This window comes from Pinus tabuliformis, chromosome 5_2 (genome assembly GCF_031772625.1).
Source record: "Pinus tabuliformis cultivar Carrire ecotype Pingquan chromosome 5_2, CPIR1, whole genome shotgun sequence".
Taxonomy (NCBI): Eukaryota; Viridiplantae; Streptophyta; class Pinopsida; order Pinales; family Pinaceae; genus Pinus; species Pinus tabuliformis.
In genome coordinates this window covers 280569394-280595805 of record NC_142306.1, presented here as the reverse complement: position 1 = coordinate 280595805, position 26412 = coordinate 280569394, and the positions used below count along the sequence as shown (strand labels likewise).

The 26412-nt window shown below is 34.9% G+C and overlaps 1 pseudogene; it reads right to left on the bottom strand.

Moving 5' to 3' along the window:
- Positions 1 to 26412, bottom strand: part of LOC149158611 (putative beta-glucosidase 6) — a 151425-nt pseudogene that overhangs the window by 3202 nt on the left and 121811 nt on the right.

Below are 26412 nucleotides of genomic sequence, written 5' to 3'. Positions count from 1 at the left end.
AAACTATTATACAGATCAGTTGTAGAAAGAACAATCTATTTTGAGTGAGTATCCAGAAAATTTTGACGTATACCAATCTTAGTCCTGTTGAAAAGAATTCAAAATCTTTGTGATGAGCAGTTGCTTAGGTGGTCCAATGCATGTTCTGAATGTAGGGAAGTCTGAAATTCTGTTGACTGTCATTCAATGCGCTTAGGAACTTCTGCTTTTGGAAAGTTTGATTGCGCTGCATTGACTTAAGCAAGGCTGAAACATTATTGTTGACGTTGTAGCTGTAGTTGTTCAAATTGCTTCATATGTTCTCATAACAGTGAGGTCAAATAGTCTTCACATAATCTCTGTAGCATTAGGACTGACATGGTTTGATCAATAGATAAATACCTCTAAAGGCATCCCTGCCAAATTCAAGGGCACAGTCTGCCAAGCATTTTCTGCTGCTCTCTCGTCCTTGCACTGTTGTCAATGCTTCTGGAATAGAAGAAATAATTCAAAATTCATCCTCAAATTTTGAAAAAACCATTATTAATCAAATGCACCTAAAAGACCATAACAAAATACCATTATTAATCAAATGCTCCTAAGAGACCATAACAAAATCCATGTAGCTAATGGTTGAATTTACTTTTGCACCATTTCGAACAGTGATATTGGCAGGCCCTGTTTCTCTCGATTGCTGTGCAATGAGGGATCTAACTTTGCTGCCACCTAACCATGGATGTAGAGAATCTAATCAAGATAAATGCTCAGATTCTTCATTTTACTACCCAATACCCACTACTCACAAATCTACCACCGAATTTTCCAGACTGAGGAATAATTGAAATTCTCGGCTTAAAGAAAGGCAGATGCTGCATGGTTAACCTCTTTCTCAATGATTACTGGCGCTCCATATTCGTAAGCCGCCTGCTATCAGATAAAAAAGAAAAAAGAAAAACACTGAACATAAATTTACAGGAATGGAGGATGTATTTCACTTCACATCGTTGCATGAAATTTTTAAAATCAAATCAATTCCCCATTTATTGAGCCAATCTTATTTGTAACCAATAATCAGAGGGATAGACACAAAGAATTTTCAAATAAATATACTCTGCGTTACCTGTGTCGCCTCATCATTCAATTGCTGGAACCCTGCACTCACCGTACATTCCTTCAACCTGTTTAAACCCTCTTCCATATATATATATATATATATATATATATATATATATATATATATATATATATATATATATATATATATACACGAAAGCTAATATGGATCTACGATTCTATACTATTTTAACTTGCAGAGTTGTAACCTGTAGAATTGAGATAAAAACGAACGTCAACAATTCATATAGAGCAACCAACCTGGAGCTGAGGGGTTTGCCATGGCAGAATTAGCACTACCAATTTTGTTGATCCTTTGTTAATATGGAATCAATAGAATTTTCATCAGAGTAGACTACTTTGATCCAAAACACCCAAAAGAACATAATAAACCCTGAACACGTCAAATATAAATGAGGAGCACAATTCCTAAGAAGAATAATGATAAGCTGTACTATGACTCCTCAGATACTAGGAGAATAACTCCTGATACCCAAAAGATTGCAATATCAAATGATCATAGACAATTGTGCATGTCAATGATCATAATAATATCATATATTTACACCAAATATATACTAATTCTCAGCCATTACTAGTGTAGTTCCAGTTCCAGGACTCCTTAAATTCACTGGAGGGCCATAACAATTACCTCCCTTCTAGGAATGCTTCATTCCGAAAGCATAAGATCCAAATTACTCAAAAATTTCTACCAAATTTTATCATAATCTTATCAAAATTCCCCTTATTTTCTACTCTAAATTTCCAACCTAGGTTTTAAAGACTACCCAATTTTGGATTATAAAAAAGAATGCAGTTACAAACCCTACCTTCTGCAGTGTTACGGGGACAGACGAGTAAGCAGCGAAAAGGAGATGGATAAAAAGCAGAGGCCTGAAACATGCCATAGTCACAGCACAGCGCAGTATTGAACAGAGGATGTAAATCGTAAACACTTGCTACCAACATCACTGTGTAAGAAGATTGTATATTTCTTTGCTACCAAATTCTATAATTCATTCCTTTCTCGATTAATATAGTCTTCGAATTTTTTTATCCGGACAGGGCTTCTCTAGTATAATCCCATGCTTAATATATGGTGTGGATTCATGTAGTTTGCTGTTCACTTTAAACTATTCATGCACAACGCTTTTTGAGGCTGTAGAAGAATTATTTGCGCAGATATTATCAGTTATGGGAGCTTTTAGTGGCACACATAAATGCCACAACATTTTTCCCGGAAAACACACCATCTTGCCTACAGTTAGGATTCAATACGGGGCAATGCGTTGATTTCTAAAATATGCTAAAACCATTGGAGAAAACTTTCTTCTCACTAGTTAAATAGTTTTGGTATCAAAGCATTTGCATCCTGGAAATGCAAAGCCGAAAGCAGAGATCCATAACCCATAGGACATAGGACAGGTGTTAAAACATATAGTTTCGGAATCAAAGCACTTGCATCCTGGGAGTGCCAAGCTCAGAACAGAGATCCATGACCCACGGATCAGAGATTAAGACATGATTTTGGTATCAAAGCATTTGCATCATGGAAATGTGAAGACGGGAACCGAGATCTATTAGCCACAGGTCGGATGACCATGTGAAAATAACTGTGAAGGAGGGGCCAAAATTAACTCACCAGTGTTTATTAGAGTTTCTCTGGCAACGTTGGACGAGGAGACAAGAGGGAGTAAAGGCAGAAACCAGAAAAATATTCAGTCACAGCAAGACACAGATTTGAACATAGGATATACATTGTAAACTCCTGCCGCCAACATTATGGTGCAAAAAGACAATTTCTTTGTAAATCATTCTTCTCCGATTAGTAGTTAATAGTCCTGGAGTATTTAACTACCCCAGGGTTTTCTCCACTTATAATCCTGTGCTTAATCGAAATTATTTAAGTCAAATAAAAAATAATAATATTAAATAAATAGATATATTATTTAGTTACAAACTAAAAAATATCTTTCTATAAATGAAATTTGTTTAATTATTTTAATTTATTCATTCAAAGAAATTGAATAATTATGAATTAAATTTGAATGTATTTTAATTTTAATTATTTATTATTTCATAGATTGTAGTTATCTTGGTTATAAATGTAATTTGTTTAAAATAAAATAAAATGATAAAAATTATTAAATTTAAATGTGTTTTAATTTAATTTTTTGTTATTTCATCGATTGTAAAATAGGTGGGGAAATTAAACAAACCTTGGGGAAGAAAAATTGAGCTGCTGATTTTCCAACCGTGGTCTCTATTAAGATTACTTATTAAGATTACTGGGTCTCCTCTCATTTCAATGGCTTCCCTAAATTTTACAGTGATAAAAGTGAAAAATCTTTGCAATGACCCTAGCCTCTTCAATGCATATCTGATGCTTGGTCTTCACAACATGCTTTGCTAAGGCAGAAGAGCGGGTGCTCCCATGCTTAATATCCACAACATCTTCCTTAATCCTTTGATTAATAGAACGGCTTGTTTCACTAATGTATGATGTTCCACAGAAGTATGGGATGACATAAACACCTTTCATATCCTTGGGGTCCACATGGTCTTTTGCCGATTTCAAGGAAATTCTAATGGTGTTAAGGGGTCGAAAGGTAGAGGGAATGTTGTGCTTCCTTAGGATTCTTGCAATCTTGTCAGTCGTCCCTTGGATGAAAGGGAGGTTAGCTCTAGAACTACGATCCTTAGGGTCTATCTTAACCTTAAGACTTTTGCTACTTTGAGAAGTAGCTAGAGTGCAGAGAACACCCCATTTCTGAGCAGAGAAATGATAAGACCTCGCATAAAAATATTGCTCAGTATGAATTTTCTTTTCTTTCGAAACACCTAAAAAGAAAACGAGCCATCCTCTTTATTTTCAAGGTTTTTTATAAACTTGACATAAATAATTTTTTAATTTAAAAATATTTTTTTAAGCATTCCATTAACTGCTTTTTAATTTTAATTTTCTATAAATAATTTTTATGTCTATCATTATTAAATAATTAATTATATATTTTTTTTACACGATCCATTAATTATTTTTTTTATTTTTTAAATAATTTTTCTTTATTTTCAAGGTTTTTATAAACTTGACATAAATAATTTTTTAATTTATATTTTTTTAAGCATTCCATTAACTGCTTTTTAATTTTAATTTTCTATAAATAATTTTTATGTCTATCATTATTAAATAATTAATATATTTTTTTTACACGATCCATTAATTATTTTTTTAATTTTATAGTTTTATAAATAATTTTTATTATTATTGACTAATTAATTATATATTTTTTTAATATTATCTTTTATATATATTATTATTTTTATATTAATTTATTAAATAATATTATTATTGACTAATTAATTCTATATGTTTTTAATATTATTTTTTATATATATTATTATTTTTAATATATATTTATTTTTATTAAATTTTCATTAGTTTAATTCCTTATCAATCCTTTTAAATACTGATTAATTCATTTTATTTTAATTATTTTTTGTTACATATATATTATTCTTTCTTTTTAATATTATTTTATTAATGTTACCCTATCTTCTTCAAACTTTGTATTTTAATTACTTTTTTGTTCCATATATATTATTCTTTCTGTTTAATATTACTTTATTAATATTACAATATTTTTATGAAGTCAACCTACATTGATCGAAGCACACCCGCAAAATATTAGCAATTCTTTCCACTTTCTTTCAATTTAATTCCAACGTTTCACAGTCGTTTTCATCCTAATCAAGCTCTAAGACGAAGCATATTCTTAGCATATTCCAAGGACATTCAATCTCAGCGGTCTTTTTAAATAAAAAAATAAAACGTCAACACGTGGACTTCCACCCTAACTTGAAATATATACACCTATCAGCGAATTATAGTATATATTACGTAGATATAAATAGTAATGTATTTTAAAAATTAGTTAAAAGTATTAGTGATAATACTAATAGTTTTATTTAAATTATAATAATGTTTGATTTTATAAATAGTAATGTATTTTAAAAATTAGTTAATGTTTGATTTTATAAATAGTAATGTATTTTAAAAATTAGTTAAAAGTATTAGTGATAGTACTAATAGTTTTATTTAAATTATAATAGTGTTTGATTTTATTAATATTAGATGGGATATAAGAAATATTATTTTTTTGGAATTTTGTATAGTTATAAGAAACGGAGGATGAAGGTAAGTGGAAACATTATTTTTTGTTGTTGGGAGTTTTGTATAGTAACTGTAAATCGAGGATGAAGGTAAGTTTGTTTTTATAAACAAATGACAATGGAATAAGTGGATAACAATGCAATAATAATGGAATAAGTGGATAACAATGCACTAATAAAAAGATATAGAAAAATTATTTCTTAATGTGTATAAGTGTGTTGCAACATAATTTCAATAAGTGGATAATGATAAAATAATAAGCAATGGAATAAGTAGATAACAATGAAAAATCATTTTTTTATTTGTACAAGTGTGTTGTACCATAAGGGAAATCTAACTTTTGAGAAAGAAAGAGTATGTCAAGAACATTGATATTTAGAATGTAAGAAAACACTAGAAATCTAATTTTTGAGAAAGAAAGAATAAATCAAGAACATTGATATCTAGAATGTAAGAAAACACTAGTTTTGTATTGAGTAAGTATGTTTAATGAACTTATAAAAGGTTATAAAAAATTTATATTTTAAAAGAAATGTTAGTTATATATATAATTATATTTCAAGAAAATATCTACACACATTTTGTTATGAGTGAGATATTTTTGCAACTTCTACTAAAACTTTAATTTTTCCAACAACCTTTCTTTAAAACCATTAAGCGATAAAATATCATCACTAGAAACATCTTTACATTGAAATTTCCAACAAAACATATAAAAGAGTTAAAATCCTAGTATAATGTTAAACCTAAAGCGGAATGATCCAATAGATACATCCTCATCTAGTAAAGAAACTTTTTGGTGAACTTATGAAAGATGATGTAATGACAAGTGTTATAAATATAATTCCAACAAGCATAAGTAATTGTACATCCCCAAAATAGGTGATGGATGGTCCCAATACATATTGTATATATGAAGGAAATATCATGTACCTAGGGTGATGTTTAGTGTAACCCTAAGGGGGATAATATGCAGTATCTAGGGAGGTACCCAAGGGGAATAATAATAGATATGTCGCTATGTATTGTTATGTATGGATATCATCTCTAGTAAATAAGGCCCATGTAATAGTGTGAAAACAATTAATGTAAGAAGACTTACTAGAAGGTTCTAGTCGTCAAAAAGTTCAATATCTAGAATATTCCTAGGAGGTAGATAGTATTATATAAAGAAGTAATGTAATGCGATATATTATGAAGAACATTTTAATAGCAAAAAGCATTGCTTATGGGGGTTTTCCTTCCTTAAGGAATAATTCATGTTGTTACCCTAGCTCGATATTTTTCTTACAATTATCTTGTGTTCATTATTTTATCTATTGTGTAGATCTATTATTTTTAAGTTAAATTTCTACCACATTTATTGATTACTAAACAAATAAAATATGAAATCTCTTTCTTAGGTCAAAAGGAAGAATTTCCTTTTACTATTTCATAGCTTTTCAAATGAAAAAGAGAGCCATCATTCTTAAATCATCTCTTATAGCATTTTAAGCAAAAAATTGAAGAAACTACTTGTAGGTATAAGTTCCTCATAAAAAAAAATAATTAAATATTTAAAAAATCATCCAAATTAGAGTTTGGAAAGTGGATTTATCGTTGATTTCAAATAAGTTATTTTAGGATTTTTCCTGGGATGGCCATATGATATGAATATCATATATATTTTGAGATGCACATCATATATATTTTGAGAGTATGTCTAGAATTAAATCAAACTAGTTCCAATAGATGCAAAGTGGACATGGAATTTCATAATTGCGGTCATAATATTCAATCATAGAAGTATAATAGAAGTTATGACCATTTTAATTTAGCTTCCTCAAGGATATCTCCATTGAAAAGTAAGTTATTCTTATAAACCCTCGCTTTTGTTATGCATTTTCTTCCAAATAAGATGGTTTTACAAATGTTGGCCCTTGTACTGAAAAATATATAAAATGGATAAAGTATAAATATCAACTATCTTAGAGGACATCTCTATCATATGGAATTAACTGTGAAAAGACAACATAATTATCAACTCCATAATTTAAGTAACTATACTGTGATATATTGTACCATGCCAAGAAGAAGCATAAAGGGAACAACATGGGTTTATTTTCATGTGGCAACTCCATATTACATGTTCATGGATGCATTCAATAAGAGAATATCATTTTTCCTTTTAACTCCAATTGCAAATATAATTTCATTAATATTAACTTGGCTAAAAGATTGCAACTTTATATAGAGTATATTTAAATCACACAAGTTAAGGGTAAGAATGTTCAAATTTTTAGACATTTGAAGCCTATTGTCGATAAATATGTGTTGCATTCATATTTTCATTTATAGATATAAAATATGTGGATGATATTCTCAGATATCCATGATGGAATCAATTTGTACAATTAATATCAATGTGCAAAAAAAATTATGAAGCTTTGATATAAGAAAAAGAAAATCATATTATAAGTTATGTCTCTTAGTAAACAAGAAGAGCCTAAGGTTCTACATGAAGAAGTTACCACAACAAAAATAATTGAAGTTCCTAATGACACCTCAAATGAAAATTCCAAGGTTGAATCATGAGAAAAATATATAGATGATTATGAAGAAAATCCCCATGAATGGCATTAAAAAGAAAAAAAACTATGAATCTCAATGAATCAAAGAAACCCTATGTTAAAGAATCTTTGAAAGGAGAACCAATATCTAAGGTTTTTGTATATCACCACCGACACCACTTGGAGAAAAAATAATCATCAAAGTAAAGGAGTGACAAAACGAAAAACTTATAGACCAACATGGAACTAGAAAGGAAACTGGTATGGAGGTGCATGAAATCCTAACAACACTACATATAGGTATTGGAGTATAAAAATGATCCCATGACACTAAAAGAGCAACAAGAATAAAGATTGAGGTGGGAAGGAAGAATTTGGACCCCATGTCCACATTTTTCTAGGGTGGATGGTTTCTTGTGCTTGGTACCAACTAGCTACATTACGTATCCAAACAAATTGTATGGCTTCTTCTCATGTTTCAAGAATGAAACATGTGAATGAGGATAGAATATGGTGTACATAGGGGGATAATATGGGGTACTTAGGGAGGTACCTAAGGTTGTAGTGTACCCTTAGGGGGGATAATATGGAGTACCGAGGGAGGTACACAAAGGGGATAATAATAGATAGGTGGCTATTTATTGTTGTGTATAGAGGTGTTAGGCGAACTAATCCCTCTTGCAAATAATATGGATCTCCCTGAACCTCAAAGAAATCTAGTAACAAACAAGAAAGAACTGCTACCGTTCCTTAGCTTATTATTGATCGAAACAAACAATATGAGAGAGATCACTTACCATTTATTGAAATGCCTATCGAAGTCCCTTTTAGTGTCTTTGACAATAAACTTCCCCTTGATGCTTTAGAGATTGTTCCAACGCTTTCCACAGCTTCTCCATGATGTCTTGAAGTAGATCGACATAGACAGAAACACACAAAGGATCAAAGCATATAGTATATAATATTAAATATAAATGAACCACTTAACTCATCATATATCATAAATTGAACCAATAACCAATCATAACCTATGTGAATGATTAATGAATTTGACAAATGATATCAAAAAAGACATAATTAGGAAATAACAATTGTTTCTTATTAAATAAAATGGAGAAAAAACTTACAACCTCAAAGCCTTGATGTTACAAGCCTCTTCTCACAATCTCCAACCCTCTCCTTGGATGAAAATACTCCTAGCCTTCTTTCTACAGCATAAGCCTACCTTCAATGGTTCTCCCCAATCCCCTGGCCTGTGTTTGATTTATAGGCCAAGAGGAGGAGGTTTGGGATCCATTTCCTAATGGATGAGACCCACAAATGGTGGTGTAGGGTATCCATAAAGAGAGGGAAGTGGATCCATGATGGGAGGGATCAGGCTTGAGTAGGCATCCATTCGAAGTTGTTAGTTGGAAAGATTCGACTAACAAATCTTCTATACTTTGCTTTTTATTTTTACTTGCATTAAGTGATGTGCACAGGTCATAGTGTTAGACAAAGAATACTTTTGTGAAGTTTCTAGTGGTCTCTTCTACGTATGTGCAAAAATGGACTAGGTAACTACACAGGAAGCCAAAAATAGGTTTTTTAGCCTTGAGATCCAGGAATTTAATTCTCTTTGGGATTGTTTGGGTTCTAACCTTGTAGGGGGTGATTTGGAACACTTTTATGGATAACTAAAGATCTAGACGTATGGTCATTTTCCTAATGTGACAAAATGATGTGTAGAAATAAGCCACATCTAGTAAATAAGGCCCATGTAGTAATGTAATAAGGCTGAATAGAGGGTTCTTCCTACTAGAAATTTTCTTATATAGAATGTTCTTAGGATGCAGATAGTATTATATAGAGAACAATAATGAATGTAATGGGATGTATTTTGAAGAATAGTGTAATTGTAACAAGCATTTCTTGTGGAGTGTTTTCCTTCCTTAAGGAGTAATTCATGGTGTTACCCTACCTTAAGAGGTTTCTTACAATCGTATTTTGTTCATTTTTTTAATCTATTATGTGGATATGTTATTCTTAAGTTATTTTTTGTTATATATTCTCATATTAATTAAGCACACTACACATTATTGACATAGTGCAACATAGCTCATCTATGAACCCCATTTGTGAAGATATCCCTTAGATGATTGTCCGAAAAAAAATAGAATCCATGCAAAGGCATGCATCTTGAAGGAGGATACAAATGAAAACACTATATAAAGTGAGTTCAATGGTTTTTCATCTACATCCATTAAACTCCATTAGTTATCCAACTTTTTTTAGAAGGAAAAGTATGACCTAATCCACTTATATGACCTTTTTAGTTCATATATCTAGATGGGAATAGCATGTATCCATAACCAAAGTCTCCAAATGGATCCAAAGGTACAAATTTCGAGGTTATAAAAATAAATATTGGGATTAGTACTCGTTGGAGCTTCCAAATTGTTATCAATCTAAATGAAGTAATCCAAACTCAGGTAATAAAGCATGCCAAGTCTTTCAAGCTCTAGAATTTATGTCCCAAACATATAAGAACTTAAACATCCATATTTTTGGCTAATATATTAAAAATAAATCTATATTCATGAATAATAATATCTAATGGGTCTTTCCATGTCCAAATTGACTGGTATGCCGATCCATATATGTAAAAATTCCAATGCGAAGTGAGAGTTGGTCAACCTTTTTACTTGCTTAACATATTCTTCAAAACACCAATGAACCCTCAATCCTAACGACTTAAGAAGTGGTGATGACATCATTCATCAAGAAGCAGTGCTCGCACCCACCGCCCACCCCCCAGCCACTCCACCCCACAAATTCTATTAATAGACCTACCATAGGTTGTTATGAGTGGTGCCCCAAATTCTCATAAATGAAGAATTCCAAACTCACTACACATTTTTATCTCAATTAAAGTTACTGTAACATTATAACTATCATTCTTACACAGCATATATGGTAAGGAATTTAATGATCCAGAAAGTTAGCTAAATGTCGAACAAGAAAATAACAATTTCCTAATTGAACATAAATAAATTATACAAAACAAACTTATGGAACATTAAACCAATTTAATTCATTCATTTTTTTTCATTGGTCATATTTTTATATTCGCATATGGAAAATACTATAAACGTTATTCCATCTTGACATTTTGAATAATAGAATCATTTATCTACATAATCATTCTTTGTCAATCCAACTCCATCCATGAGAAGTGCATGCACTACTATCACTTTCTTCTCCACTAACATACCCCAACTTTTGACGTCCGCCTCATACAAGGGTTCTCCCCCTTCAACTTAAAATATTCCAAAAAAAATGTCTATACTTTACTGATGTAATTTCAATTTAATTTATTGACATCTATATGATGTTGACCTAAGGTATTTTTTTCTTATAGATATAAAGGGAATTTTCAATATCCTCTTCCCTTTGCATGGGTGATAAATGTCACATATTTCTCTACAATTGTTTTCTCTTGTACCCTTCCTTTAAATATTTTAACAAGTGTTCATTAATGTCACATCAACAATCATAAAAGTCGCACAAAAATATTATAAGTACCATAATGTAATTATTATGAATGTTTGAGTGCCACATCACACAAGAAGTGTGGTGATGTTACATCTTCTACAAAAATTCAATAGTATGGTTTAAAAAAGTTTCTTGGTAAAATATAGGAATTTGGTGGTGCAACAATTATCAAGGGTCACCCTAATCCCTTTTGAGCCACAACATGTAGTCTTTAGGTCAACTCAATCAAAACCTATCATTTTTACATATGCCAAAGCATGATGGTCATTGTTGGGCCACATATACCATCCTAAAGACACTCTTGACCCAAAATACCTTTACACTTTCATGCATTTTCCATAGATTATTATTTACATATAAGAGTGGTTCTCAGAAATTGAAAATTTTAGTGTCAAGTCCAACAAGTACTCAATATAACTTACATTAAACTCCACACACATTAATATTAGTCAATTTATATAATTTAGCATTATTCACTTTATTATCATTACTAGTCACATGGCACTATTAGTGCCATAGGTTACACAACAATAAAACTCATAATTCTACAATAAGCACCACATGGACATACATTTCACCATTAACCTATATGACACAAATTAATAGTTGCACCATAAGTACCACATAGATACTTTTTCTATGGGAACCTTAAGGTTATACTTGTGTTATATGTAGCCTATAGTCCACACTAGTGCTTCATGTGCCACAAATTTAACATTCACTTACACGTGTTCCTTTTATACCATATAACTTCTCATACATGCATGACTAGTAATTAGCTCCATTCATGAAACACCTAGTCCATCTATGTAAGAAGGTGGCCAATATTTTATTAACACTTATCAATATGGGCTAATGATTTGATGATATTCACATATAACAACACTAGTTAGGACAAAAATTCAATTGTCTATAGAGAAAAACATGTTTACCAAGAATGTGGGGCACCGTATACTACCACCCTTTAATAAATTAAATCCTAATATATTCCTTCAATAATACATATATCCTATCAACAATTACCAAATCATGGTAAAACAATATTGGATTATTGATACTAAGAAATAGTTTCAAAATTTCCCAAAAATATGACATTGTATGCAAGAATAGATATACACTCTATTCAATCATGAAATCTAAATGAATAAGCAAAAAATGTAAGGATGTAAGTTTAATAATATATTTTCTAATAAAGATAAAGTGTCACTAGTGGTACTGGCTTGTCCATCAAATTACTGAAAGAACAAGAATGAAAAGTAGGAATCTTACCTCCACCAAATGACTAAGAAATATTTGATATTATGTCCACATAAATAACATTGGTTGGTGTCATTTCAAGTGGCATGTTTTCTTTACCCAACAAACTTCAAGTGGGTGTGTTACTTCCCCAATCTTTGAAAAATTACATCCCATTGGAGAATAAGAGCATTACATCCTTACATTTAATAGAATGTCCCATAGGAAAATTACATCCCATTAGAGCATAAGACCATTACATATTTACTTTCCGTTGAAATTACTAAGAATACAATTACATCTTTTGAGTGTGGCATTATTCCCTCACCCCTCCAAAAATGTTTCAAATCTGATGCAGGAGCATTTAGCCCAAGGAAAATCATTGTAATTAAAGTAGACATAGGGGGGTCATGTATTTTTAGGAAATAGTTTTCCTAAGTCTCAAGTTAATGTAATTTAGGCCTTTTAGTGATTTAATTAGATAATGGGAGGATATTATAAGTACTCTTGAATAAATGAGAACATGAGTGGGCAGTAAGACCAAAAGAGTCCAAATTCAACTATAAATCTTAAACAGTTGCATGATTCAAGGACGAGAGAGAGCTTTTAGAAATTAATTGAAGTAAACATAGTGGACAGAGGATTTAGGAGTCAATTCAGTAGATATAGGAGCCGAATCAGGACAGTTCAACAGAACTCCTGGCATATATGTAAGCCTACGGGTAGAGTCAAAAAAGGGAGGTCACTAATATTGAAGAATAGGCCCATGAGAGACAAAGAGTCTCGATATGTATAAATTGTTCATATTTATATAAACAAGAGTCTATTCCGGATTATGTGAATGCACGAAATTATCTTGAATGATTGGATTACATATAAATGATGAATTCGTAGGTTCTGTAACTTTGATTGCAGGCAGAATTCTGGTGAAGAGCATGCAGAGAGAGGATATCGATTCATAAGGATCGTAATGGTCCATTGAGTCCAATTGAAGCAGCAGAGCGGAGCTCTGGGGAGACAACAAGTTGAGAGTTCAAAGACTTAAGCTCAGTTTAGATGGCGCAGTAGAAATAGTGAAAGATCATAACCTTCAGAGCAACCAAACCATAAAGAGAATATTGAAGGAAATGGTGGAAAAAACACAAGTAAAGAGATAGTGAGGAGTAAAGCATCAGTGCTCAGGAGCCATTAGATCTGTGGGATCAAGGCCCCAGATCGTTCGCATCAGCGAAAACCATTGGGATGAGGACTAAAATGGACATTTGAATAGAGTGATTGTGATATTGCGATTGAGCAACAACCGTCAGATATGACATCAGGTCGACGGTCCAGATCTGATCTCTCATCACATATCGGAGAGATCAAGGTCTAAGCGACTGTGGAATAGTTAAGGAGCAATACGCCGATAGCGATTAAGTGCTAATCGGTGATCAGAGATATCGTCTAATCGGAGATTGGGCCTTAATGTAGTGCACACTGTGGAGCAACTAAAGGAAGTAGACCCGACGACAAATATAGTTGCAGTCTTAATGAATTTGAAGTTCGTTTTATGAGTTGGGTGGAGTTTTCCTTTGTAAACAAAAAGGGTATGAATTAAGCGCCGATAGTGTATTTCCCAATCCTAAAGGGAAATCACATATCAGAAAGCAGAGGATATATATGTATGCATGACCAAGGAAAGAATGTGAAGGCCGATTGCGATGAGGTTAAACCTTGGGAACTGTGACAAGGCTATACAGTAGGCGAAAAAGTATGTTGGAAGTTAATTCCTTTGTAAAAGAGTTATAAGGAAAAAGGAGTGCTGATAAGGGTTTTCATATATTAACCCATACGTAACCAATGTGTAAAAGGGGAATGGTTATATATATATGAATTATGGTTTATATAAAGGTTCTGAAGGTTTTCTAATTCCCGATAGAAGGATTTAGAGGAAAGACTTTAATCAAAGTCTTATACAAAGGCTCGAGAGTTGATATAGTCCCGATAGGAGGTTTAGGCGGGGTGATTGGTTTTGATAACAAAGGAACTATGGCAAAAGGGCCTTAACCATGTACGGTTGAAGATTTGACTCCATTGCAGAGTTAAATACCTGGGACAGTTGTGTGGATGCATATTTATGCATACTGTGGGTACGTGCAGGTTTTACCCTACACCATTTGTCGTATCAGAGCAGAATCGAAATCAGAGCGAGGAAATATTTCTGCGAAAGGGAGTTTGCACACAGAAGAAGTTCATGTGCATTAGTTAATTGATGAATGATAGAGAATACAGTAGAAGACTGTAAGGGGAACTTTTGAAGTTCTTGGAAGATTGTTGCAGTTCCAGTAGAGGCTTGGAGTAGATAGGAATAGAGGAAAGAGAAAGCAAGATTGCTTAATGCAAGTTCTGAAGGAAAGAGGCCTTGGAAACAAAGCAGAGGACAATCCATTCAAAGTACAGGTGGAATGGTGAAACAAGATCATGTTGAGATCTTGAAAGTGAGGTAATATAATATGTTCTGTTTTAAATTAAGAATGTGTGTTTTTATACTAATGCACAGGTGACAGCAAGAGAAGCTGTGAGAGGAAAACCAGATATGTTCTTGAAGGCAAAGTAAGGAGAATACTCTAAAAGAGAAGTGGTAGTGAACTTGAAGAATCCAACAAGGTATTGGATAGAGAGGATAGCTGAAGTGTTCTCAAGAGAGAGTGAGAGATTGCAAAAGCCTAGAAGGAGCAAAAGTGTTGCTCAAGAGGAGGTTCTAGATAGAGGACCTATGCTTACCAAAAGACTGAGTGATGAGAGCTTAGTGAGGTAAGATAGCAGCAAGGAGGACTAGCTGTAGCAGAGGCTTGTTGCAGATGAGTGAGAAGCTCATGAAGAAAGAGGAGAAGAAGATGACTACTGATAGTCATAGCAGAGGTTCAGAGAGAAGCCACAGCAGAAGAAAGATGAAGAAAGAGGATGCCAAGGCAAATGACAAGAGGCTGAGTCAAGAGGAAAGTGACAAAGAGGTTGCAAAGTTAAAAGAACAACTCGATGCATTAAGGAGTATACTTGAAGAAGACCAGAGACTAGGTTGGGTCTTGAGGAAGAAGCTAGTGAAATGGCATGAGATGCAGAGAAGGCTACAACAGAGGCAAGTAAGGTGGTTGAAGGGAAAACTCAAGGAAGTTGAGTTAGAGATGGAAGATTACATTTGTGAACCAAAATAAGGAGAAATTCTGGGAGGAAGTGAAGATGAAGACTTGAAGACTGAAACTTCAAGTGAGGCCAAAGGGTCACATGATTTTAAAACTGACAATTTATGTGTGTTTGCAGGTGAAACATGTAAAGAAGGACAATTTACTGATATTGTCATAAAAGAGGAAGAAGACCAGCAAGATCTAAATTCTATTTTGGAAGAAGATGAGATAGATAGATCTAATTTACTATTGGAGAAAGATATCAAGCAACCAAGTGAAGGGCTTGAAGAGATGGAAGAAGAGACTATCGAAGAATTTCTGAATCATATGAAGGATCTAGAACAATAAGAAGATATGATGGTTGAACCATCCAATGGGACCATAGAGTCTATTGTTTTTAAGATTGATAGTTTGTCTATGGATGCAGGACAAATGCAGGAGAATGATAATGCAGATGGTTAGACAAGGATAGCTCTTGGAGAAAGTCAACAACGAGAGATTGAAGGCAAGCTTGGAAAATAGACTATGTTAGATGAAAACATAGTAAAGGATCATCAATTCACCATGATGATAGGAACAGTTGAAATAGCCATGGAAACTGTTGAGACGGTCAGTAAGGAAGAAGGACATCTACTGAAGGATGTTAAGAAGGAAGGAACCTATGAAAAAGATTTAACCTTGGGAGAAAGAACACTAACAAAAGAGTGTTATGCAGAGGATGAGCAATCTTTTGAAGCTGTCAGAAGTATGGGGCAATATCTTTCAAAAGACAAAAACTCTGAAGTAAAGGAGGATGAAGAATGTCTCTTAAATGAGAGAAGCAATGACTTATTGCAACATAAATAACTTAGGATTGGAAGTGATGATGAAATATTGGCAAAGTGTCACAGAGAAATTACATTGCTACAATATCTGTTGGAGAATTCAGAATATGACAGTATGATTGCAGAAAAAGGATTTCACTACAGTGGACAAGGGCAGGAAGATATCATTAGGACAGATGGTGTGGAAGAGAGACTAGTTGACAGTCTCAGGAATTCTTTTGAGAATTCAAATCAGCATACTGATGTGCTAACAAAGGAGAAAGAAATAGAGTGGCAAATTGAATTGTTGCCAAAGGAAAACAAGGCACAACAACTTTGTGTTTTAAATTTTAACAAGTGTTTTGTGAATGCAGGTTTTGTTGCAATTGCTGGAGGAGATTTGGCACAAGTGAATAGCCAAATAAAAGTGAAAGAAGACAATTCTATGAAAGAACTCAATCCATGAAATAGAGAAGTTAATTTGCTGGAGAAAGAGCCGAACAGTCATGATTCAATCATGAAAGAGGGTAAGGATGATAGGGAGGCAGCAACTAAAAGAGAAGTCAACAAAGTAACCAAGGAAAAGGTTGAGCAAACAAAGCAAGATTCAGCATAGAAGTCATAGCAAGCAAGGAAAAAGTTGGAGAAAGTGCAAAGAAGAAGAAAAAGTAAACTAGCAACTACAAAGAGAAAGTAACCAGCAATAGTTTAAAGAATTAGTGGACAGCAACAGCAACTTGAAACAAAGAAAAGGAGGCAGAAATATGAAGCAGAATATGGACCAGTCCAAAGATGTACTAGAGACAGAGATTGAAGAAATGTGGCAATTGATGATGAAGCAATCCAAATGGAGGTAAATGGTAGCAGCAGCAAGCAATATCAATCATAACTTGAATCCAATTGACAAGAAGAAGAAGATGGAGCAAAAGATTTCAAAAATGTAGTAGCAACAAGGGAACAAAGCATGTGGATAGTTATAGAACAAAGTGTGGGATCCAGGAAGACAAAGACCAGAAGACACATGATTAGGAGATCATGAATATTTTCTAATTTGGGAGTCTGATGCAGGAGCATTCAACCCAAGGAAAATCATTGTAATTAAATTAGACATGGGGGGGTCATGTACTTTTAGGAAATAGTTTTCCTAAGTCTCAAGTTAATGTAATTTAGGCCTTTTAGTGATTTAATTAGATAATGGGATGAAATTATAAGTACTCTCGAATAAATGAGAACATGAGTGGGAAGTAATACCAAAAGAGTCCAAAGTCAACTATAACTCTTAAATAGTTGCATGATTCGAGGACGAGAGAGAGCTTTTAGGAATTAATTGAAGTAAACATAGTGGACAGAGGATTTAGGAGTCGGTTCAGTAGATATAGGAGTCGAACCAGCACAGTTCAACAGAACTCTTGGCATATATGTAAGCCTACGGGCAGAGTCAAAAAAGGGAGGCCACTAATATTGAAGAATAGGCCCATGAGAGACAGAGAGTCTCGATATGTATAACTTCTTCATAGTTATATAAATAGGAGTCTATTTCGGACTGTGTGAATGTGCGAAATTATCTTGAATGATTGAATTACATATAAATGGTGAATTCGTAGGTTCTGTAACTTTGATTGCAGGCAGAATTCTAGTGAAGAGCACGCAGAGAGAGGAGATCGATTCAGAAGAATCGTAATGGACCATCGAGTCCAATTGAAGCAGCAGAGAAGAGCTCTGGGGAGACAACAAGTTGAGAGTTCGAAGACTTAAGCTCAGTTTAGATGGCGCAGTAGAAATAGTGAAGGATCAGAACCTTCAGAGGAACCGAACCACAAAGAGAATATTGAAGGAAATGGTGGAAAAAACACAAGTAAAGAGATAGCAAGGAGTAAAGCATCAGCGCTCAGGATCCATTAGATCTGTGGCGTCAATGGCCCAGATCATTCACATTGGCAGAAACCATTGGGATGAGGACTCGAATGGTCCTTTGAATAGAGTGATTGCGGTATTGTGATTGAGCAACAACCATCGGATCTGACATCAAATCGATGGTCCAAATCTGATCGTGCATTGCATATCAGAGAGACCAAGGTCTAATCAGTTGTGGAATAGTTAAGGAGCGATACGCCGATAGCGATTAAACACTAATCGAAGATTGGAGATATTGTCTAATCGGAGATTGGGCCTTACTGTAGTGCACACTGTGGAGCGACTAAAGGAAGCAGACCGGATGACAAATATAGTTGAAGTCTTAATGAATTTGAAGTCTGTTTTATGAGTTGGGTGGAGTTTTCCTTTGTAAACGAAAAGGGTATGAATTAAGCGTCAATAGTGTATTTCCCGATCTTAAAGGGAAATCACATATCAGAAAGAAGAGGATATATATGTATGCATGACCAAGGAAACAATGTGAAGGCCGATTGCAATGAGGTTAAACCTCGGGAACCATGACAAGGTTGTACGGTAGGCAAAAAGGTATGTTGGAAGTTAATTCCTTTGTAAAAGAGTTATAAGGAAAAAGGAGCGTCGATAAGGGTTTTCATATGTTAACCCATATGTAACCAATGTGTAAAAGGGGAACGGTTATATATATATATATGAATTATGGTTTATATAAAGGTTCTGAAGGGTTTCTAATTCCCAATAGAAGGATTTAGAGGAAAGACTTTAATCAAAGTCTTATACAAAGGCTCGAGAGTTAATATAGTCCCGATATGAGGTTTAGGCAGGGTGATTGGTTTTGATAACAAAGGAACTATGGAAAAAGGGCCTTAACCATGTATGGTTGAAGATTTGACTCCATTGCAGATTTAGATACTTAGGACTATTGTGTGGATGCATCTTTATGCATACTATGGGTACGTGAGGGTCTTACCCTGCACCAAAATCTTACAAGTCATATTCCATTAGAGAACAAGGTCATTACTCCTTTACTTAGAAGAAAAGTGTGCTGAATTTAAATAATAAGGTCATTACATCCTTACTTCTCCTATCATATTTTATATATAAATTATGTACCTTAGGAATCTACATGATGTCTTGAAGTAGGTTGGCATAGATAGAAACACACAAAGGATCAAAGAATCAAGTATATAATATGAAAGATAAATGAACCACTTAACTCATCATATATGATAAATTGAACCAATAACCAATCATAACCTATGTGACTGATTAAGGAATCCCATAAATGATATTAGAAAATACATAATTAGGAAAGAAAATTTGTTTTCTATTAAATAAAATGGAGAAAGAACTTACAACCTCAAAACCTTGATGTTACAAGCCTCTTCTCACAATCTCCAACCCTCTCCTTGGATGAAAATCCTCCCAGCCTTATTTTTGTAGCATAAGCCTACCTTCATTGCTTCTCCCCAATACTCTGGCCTGTCTTTGATTTATAGGCCAAGATGAGGAGGTTTGGGATCCATTTCCTAAGGGATGAGACCCAAAAATGTATGTGTAGGGTATCCACAAAGAGAGGGAAGTAGCTCCATGATGGGAGGGATCAGACTTAGGTAGGCATCCATTTGAAGTTGTTAGTTGGGAAAGATTCGACTAACAAATATTTTATACTTTACTTTTTGTTTTTACTTGCATTAAGTGATGTGCACAGGCCATAGTGTTAGACAAAGCATACTTTTGTGAAGTTTCTAGTGGTCTCTTCTACGTATGCGCTGAAATGGACTAGGTAACTACGCAAGAAGCCAAAAATAGGGCTTTAGCCTTGAGATCCAGCAATTTCATTCTCTTTGGGATTGTTTGGGTTCTAACCTTACAGGGAGGTGCTTTGGAACACTTTTATGGATGGCAAAAGATCTAGACCTATGGTCATTTGCCTAATGTGACAAAATGACGTGTAGCAAGAAGCCACATCTAGTAAATAATGCCCATGTAGTAACGTGAAAGAAATAAATGTAATAAGCCTTACTAGAGGGTTATTCCTACTAGAAATTTCCTTATATAGAATGTTCCTAGGATGTAGATAGAGTTATATAGAGAACTATAATGAATGTAATGGGACGTATTTTGAAGAATATTGTAATTGTAACAAGAATTTCTTGTGGAGTGTTTTCCTTCGTGAAGAAGTAATTCCTGGCGTTACCCTACCTTAAGAGGTTTCTTACAATCCTCTTTTGTTCATTTTTTTATCTATTATGTGGATATGCTATTCTTAAGTTATTTTTTGTTATATATTCTCAAATTTATTAAGAACGCTACACATTATTTACATAGTGCAACGTTCGTCATCTATGAACCCCATTTGTGAAGAAGTCCCTTAGATGATTGTCTGAAAAAAAATAGAATCCATGAAAATGCATGAATCTTGAAGGAGGATACAAAGGAAAACACTATATAAAGTGATTTCAATGGTTTTTCATCTACACCCATCAAACTCCATTAGTTATTCAACTTTTCTTAGAAGGGAAAGTATGACCTAATCCACTAATATGACCTTTTTAGTTCATATATCTAGATGGGTTTAGCATGTATCCACAACCAAAGTTTCCAAATGGATCCAAAGGTACAAATGTCGAGGTTATAAAAAAATGTATTGGGATTAGTAATCATTGGTGCTTCTAAATTGTTATCAATCTAAATGAAGTAATCCAAACTTAGGTAATAAAGCATGCCAAGTCTTTCAAGCTCTAGAATTTATGTCCCAAACATGTAAGAACTTCAACATCCATTTTTTTGGGTAATATCTTAAAAATAAATCTATATTCATGAATAATAATATCTAATTGGTCTTTCCATGTCCAAATTGACTGGTATGCCAATCCATATATATATATAGATATATATATAAATTCCAATGCTAAGTGAGAGTTGGTAAACCTTTTTCCTTGCTTCACATATTCTTCAAAACACCAATGAACCCTCAATCCTAACAACTTGAGAAGTGGTGATGACATCATTCATTCATCAAGAAGCACCCCCCCACCCCACAAATTCTATTAATAGACCTACCATAGGTTGTTATGAGTAATGCCCCAAATTCTCATAAATGAAGAATTCCATACTCACTACACATTTTTATCTAAATTAAAGTTACTGCAACATTATAACTATCATTATTACATAGCATAAATGGTAAGGAATTCAATGTTCCAGAAAGTTAGCTAAATGTTGAGCAAGAAAATAACAATTTCCTAATTGAACATAAATAAATTATACAAAACAAATTTATGGAACATTAAACCAATTTAATCCGTTCATTTTTTTCATTGGTCCTATTTTTTTATTGGTTCATATGGAAAATACTATAAATTTTATTCCATCTTGACAATTTGAATAATAGAATCATTTATCTACATAATCATGCTCTATCAATCCAACTCCATCCATGAGAAGTGCATGCACTACTATCACTTTCTTCTCCACTAACATACCCCAACTGTTGAGGTCCACCTCATACAAGGTGATCCAGGTGGATATTGGTGGCCACCCACCAATTCCACTTGGACCCCCACCATTGCTTCTTTTAGTTTTTTAGTTTCCTTAATTGTAGCACAATTTACTATTTTTAGCAGTTTTTCGGGTCCTAAACTTCGGAGCCGTTTTGAGGCCCTAAATGACGTTTTTTTTGGAAATCTACCATTAGCGATTTTCTGTCTAAAATCGTCTTTTCCGTCGTAGTCCTCAGAGATATATTTCCAATGAGTTATCATGCGTGTCAAACGGAGATAATATGACCAAGTCACGACCCAGGGAATTTGGTTGTCCAACTCACCCCATAAACTCTTGGTGTTACATTTCCTCGGGTTAGGTTTTTGGTTGTTTAGGGTTTTCTCTTATTGTTCAATAATAAAAAGGCCCTTAAGCCTCATTGTAAGGCAGTTCAGAGGCATGTAGCCGCTACATCTCTTCCGAAAGGTAAGCTACCATCGGCCTAGCTGGTTTATTTCCATTTCTGTTTGTAAGCATATTTCAGTATTTTACATTAATGAAATGAAGTCTTATTTCCGATGCATCTCTATGTTTATGGTTATCTCTATAATTTGTTTCATTCTTGTTTAAATATGGATCAGTGGTAACATAGCGGTCTACTTTTTTTCTCTGTTTTTCTATGCATGTCCCCAATGAGGTCGGGATATAAGGAGATAGGGCTTGAACTGGTCGAACCTTTGCAAGACCAAGTTTGCAAATCCTGACGGCCTCCCATGGCGGATGAAAAGAAAGACGAGGGGGCAGGAGATATTATCAAAATCTTTCTCTAAGAATCCCTCGAGCGACAAAGGAATGCGATGATGGACAGCTTTGCCCAGATCCTTCAGTGGCTACCCGGGGGCGACACATTGACTTCCAACAGCTACTCTGGAAATGCCACACCATTTAAGGTACAAGTTAATTTTGAAATCCCCATATTCAAGGGTCAGATAGATGCAGATATCGTCGATAAATGGTTAAATCTGCTAGAGGGTTATTTTTCTGTTCATGATTTTTCCAGTCAGGAAAAGATTGTTTTCACTCTTCTCAAAGTAGCCCCCCATGTCAAGGACTGGTGGGAAACCTATTGCGAGCAGAAGGATGAAAGTAAAACCTCACTATTTTCAGCCGCACCCACTTGGAATTCATTCTGGGATGCCATCAAGGAGCAGTACTACCCTGTCGGAAGTTATGAGGATCAATACATAAAGTGGACCACGCTGCGGCAGGGAAGGGACCAAGATGTGCCAGAGTTTACCAATATTTTCCATACCCTTTGGACAAAGTTGGGTATTAAGGATTTGGAGTAGCATTTGGTACTCAAATACTATGGCTACCTGCACAAGTACATCCAAGAAGAAATAGAATTCCTGAACATCTCCTCGCTCGGCACGGCATACCAATATGCTTTCAAGGTCGAGAAAAATTTTAAACAGAAGAAGCGAGACTTTGGATCTCCAAATCCGATGCAAAGGAAAGGTGCCGCAAAGCCGAAAAAGGACATGGGAAAGTGGTGTGAGTTCCATAAGAGCTCCACTCACAACACAAGTGAGTGTCGGGCCAAGCAATCACTGGTGGCTGAGCTAAAGGTTTCAAAATCAGATGCATGTTCCGACTTTGAGTCAGAACTCGACAAGGGGAATGATAAAGGGAAGCAAATTATCGATGCAGAGCCCAACGCCACCATTGACAACATGAAGATCCAAAAGGAGGAACCCGAAGATCCAGAGGAGAAGGAGTGTCTCTTCCACTCCCAGATGTGGGTAAAGGGCTCCCCGCTACAGTTCATTGTCGACAGCGAGAGCCAAAAGAATCTCATTTCGGCAGAGGTTGTGAAGCGGCTGGGCTTACCGACCACAACACATCCACAACCATACACCATCGGGTGGCTTCACCAAGGACGGGATCTTCACGTGAGCCAGCAGTGTCACCTTCCATACAACATCAAGCCCTTCACGGATGAGGTATTGTGTGACATTGCTCCCCTTGAAGTTTGTGATGTATTATTAGGAAAACCATACTTGTGGAAGCAACATGTTGTGTATGAATCAAGGCCCCATGTTGTTATTGTTATTTTGGGAAATAAGTTGTATAGGATACTAGAGGTAGCACCGCCTACCGCCATCTCTTTGGTTACTACAAAACAATGTAGTAATCTTATTTCCAAAACTGGGAAATTTGTTTTCCTAATGATACACCCTTAAGGAAAGAAGAAGATGGTGGCCACGACCTCCAGACATGGCCCCTCCGCACGACAACTACAGATGGACAAGGTCACGGAGGAGTACGAGGACATCTTCACCTCCCCCGCAGGGGTTCCTCTACACTGTCAGGTTAAGCACTCTATCGATCTGACCCCAGGTGTGTCGCTACCCAATGGACCAATCTGTTAGTGCTTGAAATTTCACCTCAGGCTGAAAAAGGTAAACTCCAAGGCAACATCAAACCACTTAGCCTCGTAGCTAGCCCGACGGGGCAGGAGAGGGCTCTCTCTCGTCTATCTCGGCAAAGATAACCAATAAAGAACACTGATTTTAGGCTAGTAAATTGATAAAAGGTTTGATTTGAGATTTTTAGGATTTTGGTGGAAAATCGGGAAAAGGCAATTTTGGGTGCGGGGATTGGACACAGTTTTTGCAGGAGGTTCTTTTGGGCAAGGTAGGAGACTGTATTGATGCCTTTGAAAGAGTCAAATGGGCAAGAATGACTGGTGAGAAGCTAAGGAGGGCAAGTAAACACCTTGAGTTCTCCTTAAACAGATGAAAACATTGATATTAAGCAAACTTAAAAGTAGAGCATGACAATCATGAATTCTACTTTAACACTTCATTTGCCTAATTTGCAGAAGGAAAAGTAAGAAGATGAATCAAATAACAAACTTACAAGTACAAAGAGAAACACACCATCAATACATGTAACCACAGGAATCCCAAAAGGGACTGCAAAACCCTGGTCTTTCTTCCTTTGCCGAAATTGCAGAGATACAATGAGTAATACAATAGAAGCTTTCTCCCTCAAGAGTCCAACCATGAAAATGACCAAGAAAGTACATAATATAGGCAATCTAACATATTTCCTTGCCTCTAGGGGTTGAGCACACTATCCTAGGAGCTGTTTCAACCAATTCTAAATTGAGCACTGAAAACTAGGCAGTCAAAACAACTTGCCTCTATAAGCTAGGAAACCAATTCATTCATTAAATTTTTGCCTATCTCATGAATGAATATTCTAGAAGAGATAAATAAGTGTCAAAATATCATAAAATTACATCATTTACAACAAGGAAGATCAAAATCTACTCCAAAAAGTCAAATCCAGTCAAAACTACGTTTTGCTGAGCTGTAGGTGAATTTTTGTGAAAACTGCCCAACACGTCGCGCCCTGATCCTGAAGGCGTCACGCGCCTTTGGAGCTGCTTTTGAGGCACTTCCAAGTGTCCAAATGAGGCAAAAGTGGGCTTGTTGGAAAGGTCTGGATGTCTACTTTCAAACCAAAGTGGAATTTCTGAATTTTGTGGCCATTAGCCCATCCAAAATTGCAATCTCCCAAGACTGCTTCCTGTGTGTTAAAAAGGTGGCAGAAAGTCATTTTTTGCTTGTTTTTTGACTTTCTGGAGGCCCAAAACTTGGTGAAATTTCTTGGAAATTGCTGAGCGAGTGTATATTTGCATGAAAAATCCAAAAATGCTGAGTTTTCTTGAAACGGAGTTGCCCATCGAAAGGGTCGCACGCGGCGCGCGACGTGTTGGTGGAGAAAACCTGTTTTTTGCCCAAAAATTCACAAGTGACCAAAAATGCTCAATTTTTTTGAAATTTGTGCTGGAGTTAATTCATTTAGCATCATGCTCCTTCAAGGAAGCCTCAGCCAAGATGTGGAGGGGATCGGGCCTTTTCCTTCGTTTTAGTGCTTTGGCCAATCTCCTTGGATCTGGCGATTGTATTTTTGACATTTCTCTAAAACCATGACACCTGTGCAAAAAGTGAAGGAGGTTTTTCTTCTTTGGCCTGTTTTGGACAAAAACCGCTCTCAGTTTTCCAAAATTCATCTTTGATTGCTCTGAAACATCTTTTGAGTGAAACCTATCCCGATGTGTGGAACAAGGGATTCTGTCGAAATGAAGTGAAATGAAGGGGATAAGGGGCTTCTAAATTCTTGGGGAAATTTTTGGAAGTAGGGAGGGATGTTAGGAAGCATAGGAAAGTGGAATCTCAGAGATTGAGTGAGGGGAAGGGGTCCAAAAGGGCAAAACACAGGCCCAACCTAGAAAATTGCCAGGTTGTAGCTAGAAACTAGGGTTTGTGCAAAAATGAGGAATTTGGGGGATCTCAGGGATGGGAAGCATTTAATAAGGTACTTTAAGGATAGGGGAAGGTGTATGAACATCAAGATACAAGTTTTGCCGATGATTTGACCGTCCAAGAGAAATTGCCTTCAAAACCCTAGGAGAG